The sequence below is a fragment of the Rhinopithecus roxellana genome, chromosome 1 (assembly GCF_007565055.1).
Source record: "Rhinopithecus roxellana isolate Shanxi Qingling chromosome 1, ASM756505v1, whole genome shotgun sequence".
Taxonomy (NCBI): domain Eukaryota; kingdom Metazoa; phylum Chordata; class Mammalia; order Primates; family Cercopithecidae; genus Rhinopithecus; species Rhinopithecus roxellana.
The window spans coordinates 118,932,698-118,955,184 of record NC_044549.1 but is presented as its reverse complement, the minus strand read 5'-3'; the positions used below and the strand labels follow the sequence as shown (position 1 = coordinate 118,955,184).

Sequence of the window (22,487 nt, the reverse complement as noted above, 5' to 3'; positions counted from 1 at the left end):
CTCATCACATGGGAGAGAAGCCACTAGAAAAACAAACAAACAACCAAATACAGCTCAAGGCTTGTCAGTCTTTAAGTTGATGACCTTATACTCTGGGATCCCAGCCCCAGCTCTAAGGAGCTTATTGGACAATGAGGAATTTAAAAATCTGAAGAAGTTCAGTCAATCATTGACTCTCAGGACAATCATATCCTCCTGCCCCAGTCCTTCCTCCAAAGTCTCCAATATGTCTTGACTGTGCCCAAACAGAGCTTGGTCTGCTTGGAGAGAGTTCTCAGCAGTTTGGGCTTATATTCATGCTCTTGCCCATGCCTGCTTCACTCACCACATCACATTTGATCTGGATCCATAAGCACCCTCTTTTTCCTCCATTTGCTCTGATAAATGCTTTCTCGGTCTTTCTTCCTGTCTAGAAGATTATTTTTTCTATTGCTTAGTTTTCTTTATTTAAAAAAAATATATTTTCAATCTTAATGTTAGGTAAAATATGTGCATTATAATTGAGATGGGGATTTTCAAACTGTCTTCCTGAGGTTCCTCAGATATCATCAGAGGAAAGGTATGAGCACAGACATTTGGTTTTGAGTCTCCTGTCCCACTTTCACCATAGCATCTAGGTTGACTTTTATCTATTTTATATATTGGGTTTCTGAGTAAGATATTGTTTAAAGAAAGATTTCCTATTGCCTTTATTTAAAAGGGTTAAAAAAATTAAATTACAATAACACGTGACTCAAAGGATTTGCCACCACCTGGTGGCAGCATACCCAAATTTCAATGTACCTAAATTTTTAAAAGGGTTGAGTTGAATCTGTTATTCTAAAATTATAAAGTGTTATCAGAAATGTCTCAGATGATGTATAATTATGAAAAAGTATTAAAAAGTACAATATCACTTTCAAAATACAACATAGTGTTTCAAAGTTGAGATTTTTATAAATGAATTAAAATACTTTATCGTAAGGCATAGTACTCATAGAAAACATTTCCATTATGCTTTTAAAACAACATTGCAGGAAGGTAAAATAAACTAGTAGCATTCTCTCAAATTCTTGTTATGTTTGAACATCAATGTTATCTATCCTCAAATACCTAGGGAAAACTTCGTTTCTTCTTCTTCTCCTTAAAGTCAACATAAATACTCAGTTTCTGGGTAAATTGTACCAGGGACAGTCCCCATGCTGCTCTCTACCTCCACCAAAACAAAACAAAGCAAACATACCTTTTCACCAACCTTTAGAAATGACTGTATGAAGAGAATAAACAACAAGTATTGCAATCACAAGTATATTCATGGACAAGGAGAGGAAGAAAGTGAGGTTTTTTGTTTTGTTTTGTTTTCCTTTTTCAGGCCTTTCAGCTCTCATACAACAGTAATATATTGGTTGAACCAACTAACCTTGCTCCAGCCTGATTCGACCATACTCTGTTCAGATAAAACACCTTTAGCACTCAAGAATAGGTTCCAGTAACTTAAACGCCTGAAGAGTGAAAAGGGAAATGAAACCTGAGCCTTGCCATTCTCAGTTACTTTTTTGACCAGACCCACATAGATGCCTCCCCAGCAGTCTATAGTGCCCCTTGCTTCCCCGCTCCAGCTATGGGACTCCTAAGTCATTGCCCTCTTACTCACAACAATGATCTTAGGTTAAGTTTTCAGGCAGGACATGAGAAAATCAGCAGGACAGACAAGTGGCGTCCTGTAACACTCCCAGATCTGTGGGAACAAAGTGAGCAGGAATGAGAAGAGCAAGAATGCCAAAGAAATATTCTTGGCGGCAGGCTGGTGGACGCAAAAGAAGGAAGGGTTGCTTCTCATGGTTCCTCCACTGTTGCAATAAACTTGCTCCACAAAAAGCCATGATTATGATGTATTGTGGATTTGCTAGCAAGATTACATCCACACAAGTTCTTTGTAGACCATCAGTAAACACAGGGCATTCTGAGCAAACAGGAATTAGCTACGTGGGCAGAGTTTTCAACTGAAATCCAAGCCTAGTTCCCCTAAAGATTGTTTACCAGCTTTTCCTAGAGACGACTACAAGCAGCAAAACATGACTTGATTCACAAAAGAGTAATGGAATTATAGTAATAAAGGAGTGAGGAAAATAAATAACAAGAATAGACTTAGCACTTTGGAAACTTAAAGGTATTTTGTCTGACATGAACCTGAGAACTGACCTACAATGCTTCTCATACTTGTAAACATGGTGCAAAGTTTATTTTAATCATACAGAATATGTCATCATTAATTCTTTCAGCATGCAAAGAGCATATCATAGCAAATATTAGACACCCCAGAGGTGTAAATTATAGCTTAGAAAAACAAAACTCATTGGTGGCTATTACTTTGCAATTGTTAGATGTCACCATTGTCATTTCATGTTATGGATCTGTGTCACAGCAACATCTGTACAAAACCAAACACCACCAGCTGTGCTCTTTCAACAATTTGGAGCAATAACTAAACTTTCTTTAGTAATACACCTGCACTGTAGATATACAAAGCCAGTCCCATAAAATTTTATATGCTTATTTTAATTCTTTGGAAAGTTTCAATGAAGGATCCAAACAAACCAAAAATGCTAAAGTATGTCAAAATTGCCATGTGAGAAAACAAGTACACTGATACAAATTAATTAGCCTTCCTCCTTTGGTTATAATCTAACAGACTGCATCATACTTGCTGCCTTAGCTCCCAGGCTATTATTGCATGTCTGAGATCACTTTTGATACTCCTGAGGTAAAGGAACACCAAACAGTAGTCATTTATCTGACAAAAGACCTTGTGCTTTTCTTATTCTATCAATCATTAAACAAGTAATGTCTTTTTATGTTATTGCTTTGACATTCATTAACACTCACGTCAGAGGAAATATTTGCAATTAAAAATTCTATTGACCACGTAAGGTTGTTTTGCCTGGGTTTGTTACAACTGATTTTTTTTTTAACAGAAGCAACAGCACTGAGGCAGGTCAGGAACTTACCACACAGTTCAGCTTGAGGTATCTCTTCTGACTCAAATGCTGCTGGTAATTATTTAAAAATTATTGTTTTTTTTTTAAATCAGCTTTTGCTACCTCAATGTAAACGTTAATGATAATCTTGACTGATCAGCTTTGCTTAAGAGGAAAGAATACCTCAGAAAGACAAAAGTCAGAGAGCCACAAGACTGTGTTGTTATTAATTTCTTCCTCATGGCAAATGTGCCAACTTTCAGGAGAGTTTCAAGTAATAATCTGAAAAGTTCGCTAAAATTTCAAATGTTTGAAATAAATTTTACATAAGGTCCTTATGATTTGATATATAAATGGAAACAGAGTAGGAGAAGTGCCTAACACGACAAAGGGATAATTTTGAATATACCATAGAGTAACTTGTTCACTTCCAAACCACTCCTTTATTGGGAACATCACCATAAAAACTGATTATACACCATCCACAGCAATATTATCATCCAGCATCGGGAGAAATAAACCTGAACAAACACATTTCTTTTTAATAAAGAGCAATTTAGAGGGTGGGAGAAGAACCAATTTCCTTCTTGGAAAAATCTCTGTGTTATAAAAACGTCTTTTATTTACGAAGTGGATTAGCTTTATGGTATCTGTTTTTATATGCCTTCTACTTTACAAAGAATAAAACAGGATGGAAATAGATCTCAAAATACTTCTTAATATACATCATATTAAATGTTATCAATATGAAGACACATACCGTTCTCTATATACAAAGATATATATGTATTAAATGTTATATATTAAATGAGATATGTATATTAAATGTTATCAATATGAAGACACAGAGAAATGTGTCTTCATAGTGATAATATTTAATGTATTATATATAATATAAAGCATTTCTTGACATGTATTAATATTTCCATCTATTTGTCTATATATACATATCTCCTTATACTATAATTTTAGTATTTAATTAAATTATGTTACTATTTAATTCAAATCAAAGATTGAATTTGGCCCTAGGGTACTGTAATGATTTGAAGATACTTAGAATAGAATGTGTCATGTCACATGGATTCCATCTCCATGCTAAGAATCAAATTCAATCACATGAAGACTTGGGACATGAAATAATCTGAATTTATTTATTCATTCAACAAACACTTAGTAAAGACACTACTTTAGAGACATTGCAGCTGCACTGAGAAGGAAACACTACACTCCTCTGTACACACGGGGAAGTGATTTTACCTGCAGGGTGACCGAATGTGTGGTTTCAGGAAGTGAACTATAATGGGGTTTTAATGTCCTTTGGGTCCTGCCTCAGCATTGTTCATTTTCAGTAAATGAAAGCAATATAAGCTTTGCAAAGGGATTTCAAACTATAATAGGGGAAACTTAGAGACGAATCCAGATACCACCATGGATATAAGATTCTGGGAACTACTTATCTTGGAGAGATCTTTAATCTGAAATCACTGCAAGTTTCATGAATATTTAAAGAGCAAAGACTCAAAGAAGACAGTTAAAGGGAAAATTGCTGTTGGCTGATTTTTAATAAATAGATCCTTCCTAGGACTCCTAGTTCTCGCTAGGAATTGCCTCAGAGACACTTTCCACCTATAGTCATTACTCAAGGATTAGGGCCCAAGACACCACACTCAGGAGGCCCGTTTATTGCAGACAGATGGTTCAAAAAGCAGCTCTCCCAGCGTGAAGACTATAAACCCGCCACCCAAACCGAGGCAAAGAGGAAGGGCCGGGTTCCCCACCCAGTGCACACCCACACCAAAGCTCCTCAAGATTTTCCTTCCCTCCCAGGCTGTGGTTGATCTTCCTTCCTCACCTGATTCCACCAGGATCAAAATGTTCTTGGAAGAAAAGTAAGTAAAGATTAGGCCTGGAGTATAAGATTAGGTAACTGGATTTGGGTTTGAGTCACCACTGTGTCATTTACTAACAGCTTGTCCTTCAGCAAATCACTCAAGATCTTTCGAAGTCAAGTTCATCTGGTCTGACTGGATCAGACAAACCTCATCTCAAAGTCCCTTGAACCTGGAATCTGATCTACAGAGCTCTTTTCTTCTGAACTTCATGAATCATAGCCCCATTCCATATACATCATTCCATATACACCAGCACACTGCTCAGCCACTATGGGAATTTTAACGACCACATTTTCATTCAAACTGTGTATTCATTAGAATAGCTACACATTTTTTTCTGGTTAATGTACCTCAAGTTCTGATGCTATTTGATCTCCTGCTCTTTGCCCCACAAAGAAATTAAACGTAAAAATAAACAAATTGCATAATTATTTTTACAAATAGTCTGGAGAGCGCCTTCACTATGAATATGGATATGTATTGATGTCACAAAGCTCTTGATTCTTGATTCCTTCCATATCATTTCACTTTCCTTTCCCCTCTACTCCCTCACATGTCTGAGACAGCCACAAGTCCCTCTTAGAAACCTTGTAAAACTTAAGGGACTCATTGTTTGTGCTGTGCTTCAGAGGTGAGTCTAACTGAATGCAATCTGATAATGTTTTTCAACAATTTCATGGATTGTTTCAGATTTATGTCAGTCTAAGATTATTATCTCTTGGCCCTCAGCCTATTGCCATGAAGTCATAACCTTTGTTTAAGAGCAGCCCAGCCCACTGTCATAATTACAGATTTGACTCTGTTAATAAAAAGAATGCAAGCCACTAAAGATTGAATTTCTGCTCTCACAGTAAGAAAATGAATGATATTTTATAGTAAATAATCAAAATTTACATACTAAGAAGAAACCTTAGAATCTTAGATGATAGCCTCCCTTATAAATCATTCAAATAGAAAACATTTATAAAATGAATGATCTTGCAGCATTTGTCAAATACCTATGGTTATGCTATCTCACAACATTTTAGTTAACCCAGTTGACTAAAATGGTTCTAATTGTTCAAATGTTCTATACCCTCTTAAAGTTTTAGACTCAGTCTTAATTTCATACTTGCTGATGTAATAATGAGTAAGTCTAATCATGCTGGCACATGACAGCCCTTTAGATATTTGAAGCTAATGCTCATGTACCTTCTAAGTGCTCTCTTCTAAAATATCCTTAGGTCCTTCCATTTGTTGAGATGATCTCACCTCTTGCTATCTTTGTGCCCTTTCTTTGGAAGCTTTCTAGTTCATGAATCTCTCTCAAAATGTAGTGTCCCCAAACAAAGACAATAACCCAAACGGTTTCCAACCAGAGGAGAGTACAACAGAGCTAACCGTTACCCCATTAAATCAGGTCACTGTACTTCTATACTGGAGCCTGGGGTTCTATTAGCTTTTATAGCCACTCCAACACCTTGTTGGGCTATATTATGATTTGTCAAGACTTCGCTCAGTAAGTGGCTCTAAACTAAGACATGAACTTTTAGTTCTGTTTCTTGTGCTGTCACTAATGAATTAACTTGAAGCAATCTTTCTTAGCTCTGTTTCTATGTTCAGTATTTAAATCTTAGCCACAGCTCTCTTTTAACATGTTAGTTGGCTAATGTGGAATTCATTAAATATCGGCATGATTCTGTTAGATAATAACATATCTCATCATCATTCTACACAATGTTATGATTATTCTCTGAAACTGAAACAGCTGCACAAGGTGAGTGTCTGACTAGATTATGTCTAACATGAACAGACTTTTTTCCTCCAATCAAAACATTTTTCTCTCCCTCTTAAAGTTGACAAAGTGATTATAGAAATACAGAGATCTGAATAGAAGGAAAATGTATGATTCATATCATGTGAAGCAAGATGCCACCCAATCCACTCTAGGGAAAGTTGGGAGAAAATATGCCTTTTATTTTTTTCTACCATAATGCAGAAAATAAGCACTAGCAGTGTTGATAGCCTATGGCTTTTCACTTAGAACCAACAATAGTGGCACGTCCTATGATTTTACTTTTTCAACACCATCCCCAAACAAAGCAATGAAATGTAAGACGATGTGAATGAGACCCTGAAATTTAAGGAGGCAGAATAATGGTTTGCAGGTGTGAACATTATTCATATTTTAAACTAAATTAAAATTTTCCCCATTACTCTAGGAAAATCAAATAATGTCATTACCAAGGGGTAAGATGTTTCTGATATGTAAAAGATACACTAATTTTGATGACAGTTTTCAGTCATGTTAATCAAGTAAATTATATTTATAGGATTTGTATTACTGAGAATAATACCAAGGTGAAACTTATAAACTAATCCTTCATTTATAGCCTATTCTGTAAAATTTATAAACCCCAAATACAGGATCCTTTTATGTCCATTTCCTTCAAGTATAAATCAATACGTTGAAGGCAACACAAAGGAGGGGGGCTTAGCACTAACATCAGTGCAGCTTGTTTAAATACCCAGATGATGCTTAGAAGACTGCACTTATTCTAGGAGATGTCAGAGGGGGGATTTTAGTGAATATATGCCTCTCTAAATGTCAATGATTGCTGTAAAATGTTCTCTCTAGGATATGGAATATGAAGAGAGTTCCACTACCTTGCCTTTTTAAACACAGTTGGGGCTCAGGAGGACTAGACACTACAGTAATAACTGAACTTGAACATATATAACCTGTATCTGTGGCTTCAAGACAAGTAGAGAAAAGGAAGATACATGTCCATGTATCAAGTCCTGTTACAAATGTAGCACAGTGTTAGACAACACAAGAGCATCAGTGATTCAGGGTAGAACTCAGATACATTGGCAATGCTCCAGGGCAGGCAGAGGGACCAAGAATGCCATAGGGCGGCACAACACCTTGTGCTGTGAAAATGGCAGAGTTTGCTTCCCACGGCCCAGTCCGTGTGTCTCAGTGTTTTGATGTTGTTGTCGGTTTTTCTAAACTAAAATAAAAAGAAATCTGGTGAATTCAAACAATTATTACATTATAATTATCACCTGGTCAATGCTGATCGAAAGAATGAATAGAAACAATATTTCTGGAACCAATGAAAAACTATAAACAATTATAAAGTAAAAAGTGTAATATTTGCCAGACATGGTGGATCACGCCTGTAATCCCAGCACTTTGGGTGACTGAGGCGGGTGGATCACTGAGGTCATGAGTTCAAGACCAGCCTGACCAACATGGGGAAACCCCATCTCTACTAAAATTACAAAAATTAGCTGGATGTGGTGGTACGCACCTGTAATCCCAGCTACTCAGGAGGCTGAGGCAGGAGAATCACTTGAACCCGGGAGGCGGAGGTTGCAGTGAGCCGAGATTGCACCACTGCACTCCAGCCTGGGCGATAGAGGGAGACTATCTCAAAAAAGCGTAATATTTTAGAAACAAGCTAGATTTTACTAAACCAGCTAAAAGATTTTTAAAAAAGAAAAATCTGAACAGGGCCAAAACCTAAACACACTGAGGAGTCCTCTTTCAGATTATATTCACATCTTTAATATTTATTTGAAGAGAGATGGCGTATACTCAACTACTCTTGTATTATTCCTTTCTAACACAATGATCACCCAAAAAGGTCACATGAAAAACACCACCAATAAATTTATGTCATCAATCAAGAGAATTCTTTGGATTTTCACTAAAAGACAGAAACCATTTTATGTATTCTCTACAAATTCCAAGCCAATTGTCTGTAACATCATCAAAAGTCTAACTTCCCCCTTTCCACAAAACAAGAAAGTTCCTTGTTATTCTCTCCTCTCCATGTAATGACACACATTGATGGCATTTTCAGAAAATTTCACTCATGGAATGCATGGCTAACCCAACTTGAAACAGATATATATATATATTTCACACTATTATTCATTCATTTATTCAATATATGTTTACTAAATGCCAACTCTGTGCCTGACCTAAAGATTCATAAAACAGTGGAGGTGGAAGACACACTAGAAGTCATTCATAACAGGTGTTGCAATCTCTGGGACCTTAAGGGGTAGCATAAAGATGTGAACACTCAAGTGTAAGATAACAGGGAGTGGTGAAATCCGTGTGAAACAAACCACACAGTCCACTTAAGGCATTCAAACTCAATTTCTTTTTTTGTCTTCTGAAAACTGTATCAGCCAGAAGCAGCCCAAAAGCTGTGAGTATCCCATCCTTATTTTGTCTAACCCTTTATTTTTTCAAATACTCAAAGAGCCAAATCCTGTTTCCGATACCATAAATCCAGTGAATTGGAAGCTTTATGCACCTCTCTGCCATTTTTCCTCACTGTCTCAAATCACTAAATGACTTTGTTTATTGGTTTGGTTTTCAGTTTTTCTTCTTTCCTTTGGCTATAATGGCCTAAAGCCAAATAAACAGTTCCTTCTCAGGAAGAAAAGGATGAGCTTCTAAACAATGAGATCAGACACTGCTGGTTATCCAGAGAGCGTCATGAGAACTCCTATGAAGAGCGGCAAGAAATGTGGTTGCTTTCAAAAAATATGAATTTTAAGTCCAAGTGACGACAAAGCAATGAAGCTGCTTTTGTGTTTGCTCAAGGGAAGCAATTTCATCATCCCTCATGCATGAGAGACGGGTTCTGGAGGAATTTTCCAATCTTCTCACTTCCAATGAATCAGTTGAATCAAATAGTCAGTATAGTTTTGGGCTCAGAAAATACTTTTAATAGTCAATCCAGCTGTGCATCTAATGACAGCCTTGATATTTTAAAATAACTGTCTATGTTTAGCTATTTCCACGCATTTCTATACATCATCTGTTAGGTTGGTGATTTAATACAAAAAATTAATTTTAGTGTTGACTTACTTTGTATTTTGTTCCCATGAGAATAATTCAGCCAAATCAATACACCTAAAAGTTTTTTTATGTATCCTCAGTTCCTGTTCTTTCAACCTTATTGACCTCTGGTTGGAGCCAATTGACAAGTAATAAAATGTATGAAAATATAAATTTAATTTGATCTAATGTGAATTAATGGTGATGAAACATACCATTCTTGTACACTAGGCCACATTTATAAGCTGCTGGACCACTCAGAAGTTGAAGTACTTTCCTTACATTTTAAAAATAAGTATTACTGAGCTACACTGAAGATAAAGTGGAAGTCTAGCTAAAGCAACATTGAATAGAATATTTCCTATCACCCCAATCAATAACCTGAAAATTCTGATAACTTTGAAAACATTGTTACCATATTATTAAGTACAAAATAATTAAGAAAACCTTTCATTAGTTTGCTGATGATTATAAACATAACTTTGGTGTACTTTTTTCCTGTTCCTATATATTTTTAACTTCCTCTGTTTTGTCTCTTAAAATGTCATCTTAGACTTAGTTTTTATAACTAGGTATCTCTCTTCCCACTCAAATTATCTCCTGAAGCTTGTGCTGAGTCCCTCCTACGTGCAAGGCACTGTGCTAAGGTTCCTGGCTCATAGTTGATACTCAAAAAACTTTTGTAACGATAAGATCTTTGAAAGGGTAGCTTAAGATTTCTTTATTCTTTCACCAGTAAATTTACACTGCTGTGAAAGGAAAGACATTTCTAATCAGAATAAATGAGGTTAGATACAATAGGTACTGATAGGACTCAATAAATATTAATAGAATTAGTGAGGGCTCTTTTGAAAATTAAACCCCCTGAAAACCACATTTTTATAGGTTTATTTATTGTGGCAGTTACAGTACACTCTGAGAAGGAGCTACTTAATTCATAATATAATCATCTTCAGTGAAGTTAATTAATTCCAGATTTTATTATGTTACTTGAGCTCACTCAGTGCTTTAATCTCATGATATAAGGAGGTGGAAAAGGCAGGTGTTACAAGTCATCACAGAAGCCAAGGGGAATAATAACGTGCATCTCAGTTACAAGACAAGGACTAATAAATGATGGCCTAATTGTGGGGGCTGGAAAAAAATCCCAACACAAGGAAGCCCAAAGCACTTTAGAAATCAGACCAGATATCTAAGTTCCAAAGTAGCAGAAAAAAAGACAGAAAGAACAAACGTGGAGGGCAGCAGGCAGAGAGTGCCTTGCCAGTAACCAGGGCTTCCAAGATAATGATAAACTTATGCAAGAAATAAACCTGTCTTACAATGGACACGTTGACTGTCAGCACCAAGACCCAGCCCACTGGAAATCAGAGTTGCTGAAATATATGATTAGTGTTCTGTTTCATGCTCACTTTCATGCCACACCTTTCAGTGGAGGTCATCTTTCAAGTCATTAAATAATCTAAGAGTGATATGTACACAGAAGAGTTTGTTCCTTATCTTTTGTATGTCACACCTGGTGCTTTCCATGGACCCTTTGTTCTAGTTTTAACAAAGTTGTGTAAAGGTTTTTTTTTTTTTTTCCTCTTCCCAATGACTTACTTCAACTCAGTTTTTTAACCCTGTAACAATGGCAGTTATTGGGAATGTTTCTCCACCTAGACACACATTAGTTGTTAACAAAGATAATACAGAAAAACATATTTTGATTTCAATATTCTCTAGTTTGGTTAAAGATTTTCCTTTTATAAGTATATCTAGTTACACTGTTACTGCTCTGTTCCTTTCAAATAAATTTTTTTTTTTTTTTTTTTTGAGACGGAGTCTCGCTCTGCCGCCCAGGCTGGAGTGCAGTGGCCGGCTCTCAGCTCACTGCAAGCTCCGCCTCCCGGGTTCACGCCATTCTCCTGTCTCAGCCTCCCAAGTAGCTGGGACTACAGGTGCCCGCCTCGTCGCCCAGCTAGTTTTTTGTATTTTTTAGTAGAGACGGGGTTTCACCGTATTAGCCAGGATGGTCTCGATCTCCTGACCTCATGATCCGCCCGTCTCGGCCTCCCAAAGTGCTGGGATTACAGGCTTGAGCCACCGCGCCCGGCCTCAAATAAATATTTTAATTCAATATCACTTTGTAATATAATTCTGATTTAAATATCTTTTATGACACTCAGGCACAGGTGTTTAAAGTAAAGCATTATCAAGGTAATAAAAAAGTTCATGATTATCTTCCTTTGTGTAATTATAGCTGAATATTAGACAATAAGTTCAATAGATTATTGTTAATTAATATATACTAAGAAAATATTAATTCAACTGATATTCTCAACATTGCTCATCTCAAGCCTGTGTGATAGATAAGACAGATTCATCCCATTCAGCAGATGAAAAATGAAAACTTCCAAGAAATTCGATGACATATAAAATAGAAAGAAGTGGCAGAATCCATGGCCGGGCTCAGTGACTCACTCTTGTAATCCCAGCACTTTGGGAGGCCAAGGTGTATGGATCACCTGAGGTCGGGAGTTTGAGACCAGCCTGGTCAATGTAGTGAAACCCTGTCTCTACGAAAAATACAAAAATTAGCTGGATGTGGTGTTGGGCACCTGTAATCCCAGCTTCTCAGGAGGCTGAGGCAGGAGAACCACTTGAACCCGGGAGGCAAAAGTTGCAGTGAGCAGAGATCGTGCCATCGCACTCCTGCCTGGGTGACAAGAGCGAAAATCCAGACTAGAACTAGAGCCCCCTGGATTTTCATTCTTCTTGAAACACGCGCAGACTCTGAGACACCTCACTGTCCTGGTTTTCCTCCTGCTGCTCTTGCTGTGTATGTCTACCTTCCTAAAGGGTTTCTTCTTTCTCCACCTCAAAGTATGGGCAAGGCCTAGCACTCAGTCTTTTGCCTTCTTCTCCTCCTTACCCTGCAGGGGGTCCCTTCCACTATCACAGCTTTAAGTATCATGTGGAAGTTAATGACTCCCAAACTCTTATCTCCAACCCAGACCACTTCCTTAGGTGCAGTCTCACATATCCAACTGTCCACTTGATAGCACCTATTTGGAATTTAACAGCCATGCCAAGTTTACCATTTATACAACAAAATTTCAGATTTATCCATTCCAAACTGATTTATCTCCTGATATTTCATATCATTGGGCATGGTTCCATTGCTCAAACAATTACCCTAGTTTCCCTCACATTCCTTTACTCCTAACGTCCATAATTCTTAGACTTTCTTTCTCCCTCCAAATAAATCTTAAATAACCCCCTTTGCAATCTATTACCATCACTCACTCTAGTTATAACTGCATCATCAGCCCCCTAGAATTGCCCCATTCAATCGCTTCTCCACACAAATGCCAAAGTAATCATTTAAAAACAGAATCATTGTATAGGCTCATGCCTGTAATCCCAGTACTGAGGTGGGAGGATCACTTGAGCCCAGGAATTTGAGACCAGCCTGAACAACAAGGTGAGACCCTGTCTCTACCAAAAATTAGCAGGGTGTGGTGGCATGTGCCTGTGGTCCTGGCTACTTGGGAGGCTGAGATGAGAGGATTGCTTGAGCCCGGAAGGTCAACACTGCAGCAAGCTGTGATCATGCCACCGCACTCCTGTCTGAGCAACAGGGCAAGGCCTCATCTCAAAAGAATAAATAAATAAAAATAAATGCAGCATCATGTTAAGATACATCCTTACTTATAAGTGTAAATGGCTTCCTGTTAACTTTTTAAAATTTAAAGCTACTAATAGGTAAACATTCAAATGTTTCTAAATAAACAAATACTATAAAAAGATAAACAGTGGAAAGCCTCCCTACCATCCTTGTTTTCCATCTACCTAGTTCCCTCCCACTCCTATAGGGAACCATTGCTCCTAGGTTCTGATGCTCCATAGCAATTTGAATAAGATACAAATATCTTATCGTGGCCACTGAGGCTAGCTGGGCCAGATCCTGCTACTTCTCCACTCTCATTTGCTTTCACTATTCTCCCTATTCATGGTGTTCTACTCCTCTCGCTTTCTTTGGTCTCATGAATTAACCAAATTTTTTCCTGATTCAAGTATTTACCTACACTATTTAATTTATTTAGGCTACTCTTCCCCTTTCCTCTATATTCTCCTGGTCCCCTCCCTCACTGCCATTTCACAGCAAGGTAGATTCTCCTCCACTACTTATGAAGCAAACTGATTACAAGTTGTAATTATATGTAAATGTTTTGACTTGTTCCCTAATTGTCTGTTTTACTAGATGATAAACTCCAGGAGAGCAAGTGCTGGATCTATGTATTTTACTATTATGCTGCTGGTACACCAAGTTACTTAGAAAAGGTGCTCAATAAATACTCAATAAAGTGAATCAATTAACACTATGTAAACATTGGGAATGTAATTAAACATTTCCTGAATATTTATATTTACAGATACAGTGAAACATATTATATAAGTTAGGAGTTATAAGGAACTCCCTCTCTCCAAAAAAGTGAGAAGGTGAGGTTCTTAAATAATTCTATGTCTTAAAGAATGGCATGGTTTTGTACACAAGGGCTGCTCTAGGCATAATAAATATTCTATCTACTGTTCAAAAATAAAGGGCAAGTAAGAATTACATATTTTGACATGATATCTTACAACAATACATTTATAAATTTAAAGCCACTGCATATAACTTCATACATTGTAACAAAATTTCTTTGTCAATCACCACTTAAGAATTTTGTTCATTCTCTTGCACATGATATTATTTTTTATCCAAATAAAGGCATTTAAGTCAATAAAATGTTAGGAAAAAACACTTCTAAGGGTGAGCAAACTGTTTATTTCTTCTTTCCTTTTAAAAAAAGTAGTGTCTGATGCTTTGCCCTGAGTGAGTTTGTTATAATCAACTGAATTCTCTCCCCATAAAAGACATGTCTTCCTTCTCATCCTGAGTGTGACTGTACATCGATGGACACTTCCAGACATTTCCCTTTCAGATATCAAAAGGAAGTATTAATCAAACAAAAGATGGGAAATTATGACATTCCACCACTAAGGTTTAACTCAAGTGGCCAAGTTTTAGCTGATCACAGGGTACAGGTGACTATCCATCACATAACCCATCATAACACACATTAAAACGTCTGGGTTAATCAGGACAGAAGCCAAAAATAATATATTTTGCTGACGTTCAATGAAGACTACCAAAGGAATTCCCCTGAAACCGGACTCCATAAACATGCAAGATCTAAAAGAAAAAGGATATGAAAGGAATTCTGAGTAACACTATTTTAAACAAGCAGCAGTACATTCTTTTGACAAAAAAAAAAAAAAAAGCCTAAATGGTTTCTATGACATATGCAAGCTTAAATTTAAAAAATGGTAAAACCATCTCAGAAGTCAATGTGAGTATGCAAATGTATATTTGCATATTTTTATCTTATAAAAATTATCAGAGATTGAATAAACTCATTCAAGATATATGAATAATATTCACAATCAGGCATAAACTACTAATATCATCATATGCCCACTTTTTTTTTCAGTCCTGTCTTCCAAAAATTAACTTCAACTGGAAATCGGTGACAATTACATATAGAGGGAAACAGAAAGCTGTGGGACGTAACCTAAAAAGGAAACATATCTTCTCTTTATTATTAGGATTTTTACAGCTTTTCATTACAAATACTGGAATAGGCTTTATTTCCGTATCTGCCTCAACTCTTCTCTTAAGCTCATATAACCACCTGTATCACAGTTTGGGGTAATTCCTGTTGCAGCATCACAGTGTAAGAGATAAAGCACTAACGGAGAGTCAGGAACTTGAGTCTTGCTTCCCATTGTGCTACCACATGACTAACACTGAGGCAAATTCATATCGCCACCTCGAACCTCAGTTTCCTCACCTGTAAAGCGAGAGTGTTGCCTGGATGATGTCTGCAGACCCTGTCAGGATGTGTAATGCTATGAAGTGCCTTAGAAGCAGTTATTGTGATCACCAGGGGCAAAACCGAACATTCTAGCATAGTACACATTAGGGCCAGGGGAAGAGGTGATTCAAATGCAGGACAAGTATGGCCTCAGACCCTTTTCCCTTTTTCTATTCATTGACAAACTGTTAATACCTAGTGCTCCTTAACTCTCTGGAACTTCTAAAAATAACCAAAGCACACAATTTCCTTGAGCCATTTTGCAATTAATTTTCCAATAACATTGTGTCTTTATAAGATTAAAGACTTTTTTCTCAATTAGAAAAAAAATCCATAATTCTTTTTCACATTTCACATATTCATACACATTCAACATTCAGTCCATAAACACAGGCTGAGCACATACTATATGTGATTCATGTGTTAGGCCTGAGGTATAAAGTAAAAACACACTGTCTCTGCCTTCTTCAGATCACTTATATTCAGTTGATTTTATGAAATCGCTGATACTCAGTCCTTTATGACTCACAAAGTGGCTATTTCATGTGTCTCAACCTAATAGTTTCATAACAAATTGTGTCATCAAACAGGTTAATCCTTCAAATTACCATAGGCATTTTGGAAAGTCCCATTCATTCTGGAAAGTCATTATGATGCTGTTTAGTGATTTCCTAGAGAATTGCCTAGCAAGGTTTTGGTCGTTTGTTTTGATTTTGGGGTGTCTATCTATTGTTGTCACTCTTGTTCAGAAACCTACACTAACAATTATTTGGCGCTTCTGTATTCGTTTCAATGCCTTTTCCATAATCAGTTAATAATTGATCTACAGTCTCCTCGGCATTAATTAGTTATGATGTGCACACACACATACACATACACACATGCAATGACCTGTTCCCCTTTTAAATCTTAAGTACTTCTCTTTTTCTTCCTAACAGACATAGCTGTGTTCTTTCTCACAGCTTGTTTTCCTAAAAGGATTTTAGACTGCTTGAGAGTAAGTTCAGAGCCCATGCTTCTTTACATGACATCTATCCCAGGGTCCTGCATGCAGTAGACACAACAAAATTACCAACTAAATGATAAATTAAATTACAAAGGGAGACATCTGATTGAGAAGATACAGTAATATCCAAACACGAAAGCCGTGGGAAAACAGGTATTACATTTTTGCTAACCATGGCTGTGGCAGTTATATCATGCTCTGATGCTGTTCTTCACAATGACTCTTTAAAAAGTTCACAGTATTGAGTTCTTGGACATGACTAGCACATCAGAGAGCTTTGAGCACTGGATAATAAGTATATTCAATTATGTCAGTTGGTACAAGTAAATTTCCAGCTTCGCCTTAGGAAAGGAAAATATTTATCAGGAAAATGAATAATAAGGTTTGCACTGTGATACAATAAGAGAAAAAAAAACTCAGTGAGTTTATACAAAGACCATGGATAGTTCAAAATAGCCAACTACAATAATACTTTCTTTAAATGGGACTTTCTTTCAAAATAAACAAATAGCTGAAAATACCCCAATTTTGAATAACTGTCTTAAAATTTGAATGATATACCTATCTAAGCAAAATCAAAAACACTTCCCCAAATGATTAGCTTGTAGTGCACATATCAATTGCTTTATAGTGCAAGAAATGTCAAACGGCACTAGAAACAATACCATGCTTTCCTGTACAGTGCAAGCATATTTCTTCTTTAGACACAGTTTACATAATACAGGAAATGGCTTCATCTGGTTCCTGGTCTTTTTGATCAAGTCAAAAGCTTTAAAGAAAAAAAGTGTTTCTTTTACATTTTACTTTTTTTTTTTTTTGTACTTCTGTTTTTCAAAAGTTACGTTTCTCTAAGTTTTTGAAAATGGGAACTGGACAGGGATGGAGAGCAATGTCCTCTAAGAAATACTTTACTAAAAGACAAGCTCATGACCTTCTTCATGAATTCTGCAGGTGGCCAAAAATGAGGAGGAAAAGGCCTGTGATTCAAAAGAAGTTGATACCTTGGTTTAAGATGAAATGTTCAAATTTTTAAAAATAATACTCAGAGGCCTAGATGTAGGGACTATTTGGAGTGTTTGAGAAGCGAGATGGCCACTGTGGTGATTACACAGGAGTAGGTGATAAGAGATGAGGTCAGAGAGGAGCTGGGCCCAGACCACGCGGTGCCTTGTGAGCACGGTAGGAACTTCGCATTTGACTCCGAGTTGGGACGCCACTAGAGAGTCTGGAACTAACTTATGTTTTTAATCAGTCAACTTGGTTGCAATATGGAGAACAGATTACGGCACAACAAAGGGTGAAACAAGGAGACCAATCAAGTGTACATTGCCTTCATTTAGCAAGAGATGATGGTGATGTTGACCAGGGTAGTGCAATTGACAAAAAGCAGATGACGAACTAACTATATTTTTAATAAATAAATTGATGTGATTTGATGATTAATTTGACGTAGATGTGACAGAATGAGAAGAGGCAAGAATGACTCCCAATTTTTTTTTTTTTTTTTTTTTTTTTTGAGACGGAGCCTCACTCTGTTGCCCAGGCTGTAGTGCAGTGGCGCGATCTCGGCTCACTGCAAGCTCCGCCTCCCGTGTTCATGCCATTCTCCTGCCTCAGCCTCGTGAGTAACTGGGACTACAGGAGCCCGCCACCACGTCCGGCTATTTTTTTAGTTTTATTTTTAGTACAGACTGGGTTTCACCGTGATAGCCAGGATTAGCCAGGATGGTTTCGATCTCCTGACCTCGTGATCCGTCCGCCTCGGCCTCCCAAAATGCTGGGATTACAGGCGTGAGCTGCCGCGCCCGGCCGACTCCTTTTTTTTTTTTTTTTTTTATCTCAGCACCTAATAGAATAAGGAGGACAATAGGAAGAGCAGGTCTGGGGAGACAGGAAAAACCAAAAGTTCGGTTCTTGACATGTTAATATAGTCATCCAAGTGGGGATGTCAGCTCGTAGTTGGATCGCCAAAGGTGGAATTAAAGGGAGAGGTCTCGGACAGAGATAGAGATTTAGGAGTCATCCAAGTAGGGCTGGCATTTGAAACTGACATTGGAAAGATCACTGCCCTGGAAAATGAGTGTGAAGAGAGATGCAAAGAGATCTAAGTACTGAGCCTCTGCGTACTTAAAGGGTGAAAAGAGGACAACTAACCACAAAAGCGAGTTGAGACAACCAGTGAAATAAGAGAGAATCAGAAGTGAATGGTTTGCAAGAACTCAAGCAACTAGAGTTTTTCAAAAAAGAAAGAAAGAAATGAATAACTGCATCAAATTGTTAAAGTAAATAGTGTAAAATGAGGCCTGAGGATTGGCCATTGAATTTGGCAACATGACAGTAACTGATGGCCCTAAAAAGATAATCTCTTTGATGATGTGAGATGAGGATGGGAGAAAAAGAGAACGTGTAGATTGCAGTGTTTTGCTCTAAAGAGGAGCAGAAAAATAATGCAATAACTGGAGTGGTAAGTGGAGTCTAGTGAGATTTGTTTTTGAAGATGGAAGATAGCACAGTGTGTTCATACACTAATGGAAATACCTAGCAGGAGAGAAAATCAGATGATGCTACAGAGACAGGGCAGAATAGCTGAAGGATGTCTGCAGGAGGTGAGAGAGAATGAGATCCCATGTACATGGAAGGAAATTCACCTTACACTAGAGCAAGGACACCAAGGGCAGAGTGACAGAAGGAAAGGCAGAATAAGAGGGGACAGATACAGGAGGCTTGGTTGATTTGGTGATGTGGCATGTAGATATTCTCATCCTAGTCTAGCTTCTCAGTGAAATAACAGATATGGTTATTATCAGCTGACAGTGAAGAGGAGAAAAGGTATAGAAGTTAAGGTAAATAGAAGAAGGTACAAAATGGTTCTTTAAGAGAGGTGTAGAGGAAGAGTAGGTGAAGAATCAGATCAAACTAGAGCTTGGGAATGGCCATTTGAGAAGTAAGAGAGGTGAGGATATATGCAAAGAGTAGTTGTAAGTGATGGACTATAGCTAACTAGTTAAGACAACTGAACCAGGATAACTGACAGGACCAGTCACTGATCAAGAAACAGACTTCCATTTTATCAAGTCACAGAACTTTTGGAGTCTATATGCTACTACATCCTAACCTAACAACAAATTCAGAATGTAAGGTTCCTTATGGACCCAGTCCCATCTTATTTCTGACTTCTCATACCATATGATCTGCTGTATACAATTAGCTACACTTTTCTAGAACATCCAGAGCCTCCTCCTTCCTTGTCTTCTTGACAAGGTCATCTCCATTCAGCCATTTATCTTCTTTGGCCATTAATTCCACAATTATTTCACTGACCACTTCCTATGACGGACCAAGAATGAATTGACCATATTGCACAGTAATTGTCTTCCTCCAAAATTGCTGCACAATGCCTGGAACACACTTAGCACTTCTTTATAGATGAACAAATAAATGAACTCAAACATCAGTCATCCACAATCATTTATCTCTAAAGATGGAATGAGTTAAGAGGAAAGGGGATTTATAGCACATGCATAGTTCACAGTCTCTGCTCAGTCCATGCTCTGCTCCAATGTAACACCATCAATGTCACCAGTTAACTAAAATTACTGTTTAATTAGTTAAAATAACTTTCCAATTTTTTTACACTGATTTTCATTGTCTTAGTAATTCTCACAACTACCTTTTGATAGAAAAGTATGAGAAGAAGAAATAAGAAGAGAATGCAGAGAGGACAATACAAGATGCCCAAGAAGGAAATTGGGAAAAAGAAGAAAAGTGAAAAGAAAGAAGAGAACAAAACAGAGACAGAAGGGGAACTAGGGAAGAGTAAATGGGGAGAAAAAAAGCAAGCATTAGCAGCAGAAACTGATAGAGAGGAAAAGGCATAAAGAAGATTATAGGGAAGGGATATTTATTTTAAGGCAACAATATTCTTACTTAAAAAGTGCTGAGGGAAGTTTAGAATTTCCTATGAGGAAGCTGGAGGATTCTGGAATATTTGTAGTTAACCCTTATTCTCCTAAATATTTATGAATATGTATGAAGATCAACAACAGGCACATTTATTAAGTAACTACTATGTGGAAAACACTGTGCAGGGCCCTATATAGTTCCCATGCCTTCAACTCCTCTTAACAGCTACTATTATCCTCACTCTACAGATGTGGAAATTGAGGTCCTGAGTAACTTTCCAGGACCTCAAAGTGAGTGAGATTGTTGATCCTCAGACCCAGAGCCACCCACACTGCTTTTGCAATCCAGACATGCATGCAGAATAGGGTGGGTTCTGAGCCAGCTGACAGGGCTTTCCCACAGCTCCCATCCTCCCAGGCCAAGTCCAGAGAGCAACTGAGAAGGGTGGCCGGGGAGCCACCAAAATCAGCCCTGTAGTCCTTGACCCCAGGGACCTAAACGTGAAACAGATGGGACCCAGACACTCATCCAAGTCTCACACTGTCCTGGTTGGCTCTTTTCACACTTCATTCGGATATATCTGTTTATTCATTGTAAAATGCAGTTGTGCTCATGAGTTGAGAATCAAAGTACACAGATAGAGACCTTTCCTAGAGATGTTTAGCCTCCTTCTTTAGCAGCAAGGAGGATGGGAAAGAGACAAATTCAACCATCTTACTGGTGGCTGGAAGAAAAGTTATCAAAAAGTTAAAAGTTTGTGTCCTTGCATGTTACATCTTTGGACAGCATTTTCTGGGAGTGTACGTAACAGGAATAATAAATTTATGGCCATATACTACCACAGTTTCCTCCAGCCTCAACAGTAATCAGTACCATGGGATCTCAACACATTGTCACTAAACCCAAATAGAGCCAAATTAAAATCAGTTTGCAGTTCCTGTATTCCTTTGTAATAATAAAGGAATCAAATATCATCTAGCGATGGCATATATCTATTCCATATATGTTACCAGTTAACCAAAATTGTACAACATTGGTGTAATGTCACCAATGTGATGACTAGATGTTATATAAAGGCATAGCCCCATAACATAAAAAAATTGCCTAACACAGGTAAAGTCAAATATGAACCTAAATATTTAAGACTAAAGTTATTTGTCCTTTGGTCAATAATTATTCTACCAACATATTCAACAAGAGCATGTTTTCTTAATTAAAATTAGAGTTTTAGAAACTAATTAAAAAACAATAGATTTAAATTGATGAATACTAATGCTTCTGTAATTCACAATAATGTTTAAGGTCAGGCCAGAAAATAGAAAACCATCTGACAGGGCCTGGGCTAAAAGCCATGGATGGCATCCACTGTTTAGTGTTGTATAATTTACAAACTTCTGTTCTTTCGACAACTCAAATAATGAAGTTGCCAAATAAACACACAGCTCAGAAACAACACAGAAGGATTAAAACAGCCTCTCACATCTTGCAAAAAGGTGGTGGCCTTAAATAAAAGAACAGTATCTACAAACTCCTTGCCAAAAATACACAGATACTAAACAGTTTCATTACAAAAATATTTTAAATTTCTCAGGATGCATTTGAAAGTGAGGCAGTCATATCAACAAAGTTTGATGATTTTGTATTGTGTCTATGGCTATGTAAAATGAGATAAGGGGCACAAATGTCACACAGACAGATCTCATATGCACTCACATATGTCAAACATTTGTCACTTAAAAATATATATACTTTTTTAGGCCGGGCGCGGTGGCTCAAGCCTGTAATCCCAGCACTTTGGGAGGCCGAGACGGGCGGATCACGAGGTCAGGAGATCGAGACCATCCTGGCTAACCCGGTGAAACCCCGTCTCTACTAAAAAATACAAAAAACTAGCCGGGCGAGGTGGCGGGCGCCTGTAGTCCCAGCTACTCGGGAGGCTGAGGCAGGAGAATGGCGTCAACCTGGGAGGCGGAGCTTGCAGTG

General features: G+C 37.5%; 1 protein-coding gene across 7 annotated transcripts in view; it reads right to left on the bottom strand.

The window, feature by feature from the left end:
• MECOM (MDS1 and EVI1 complex locus) overlaps window positions 1–22,487 on the bottom strand; it is a 622,387-nt gene that overhangs the window by 216,415 nt on the left and 383,485 nt on the right. The window lies entirely within an intron of this gene.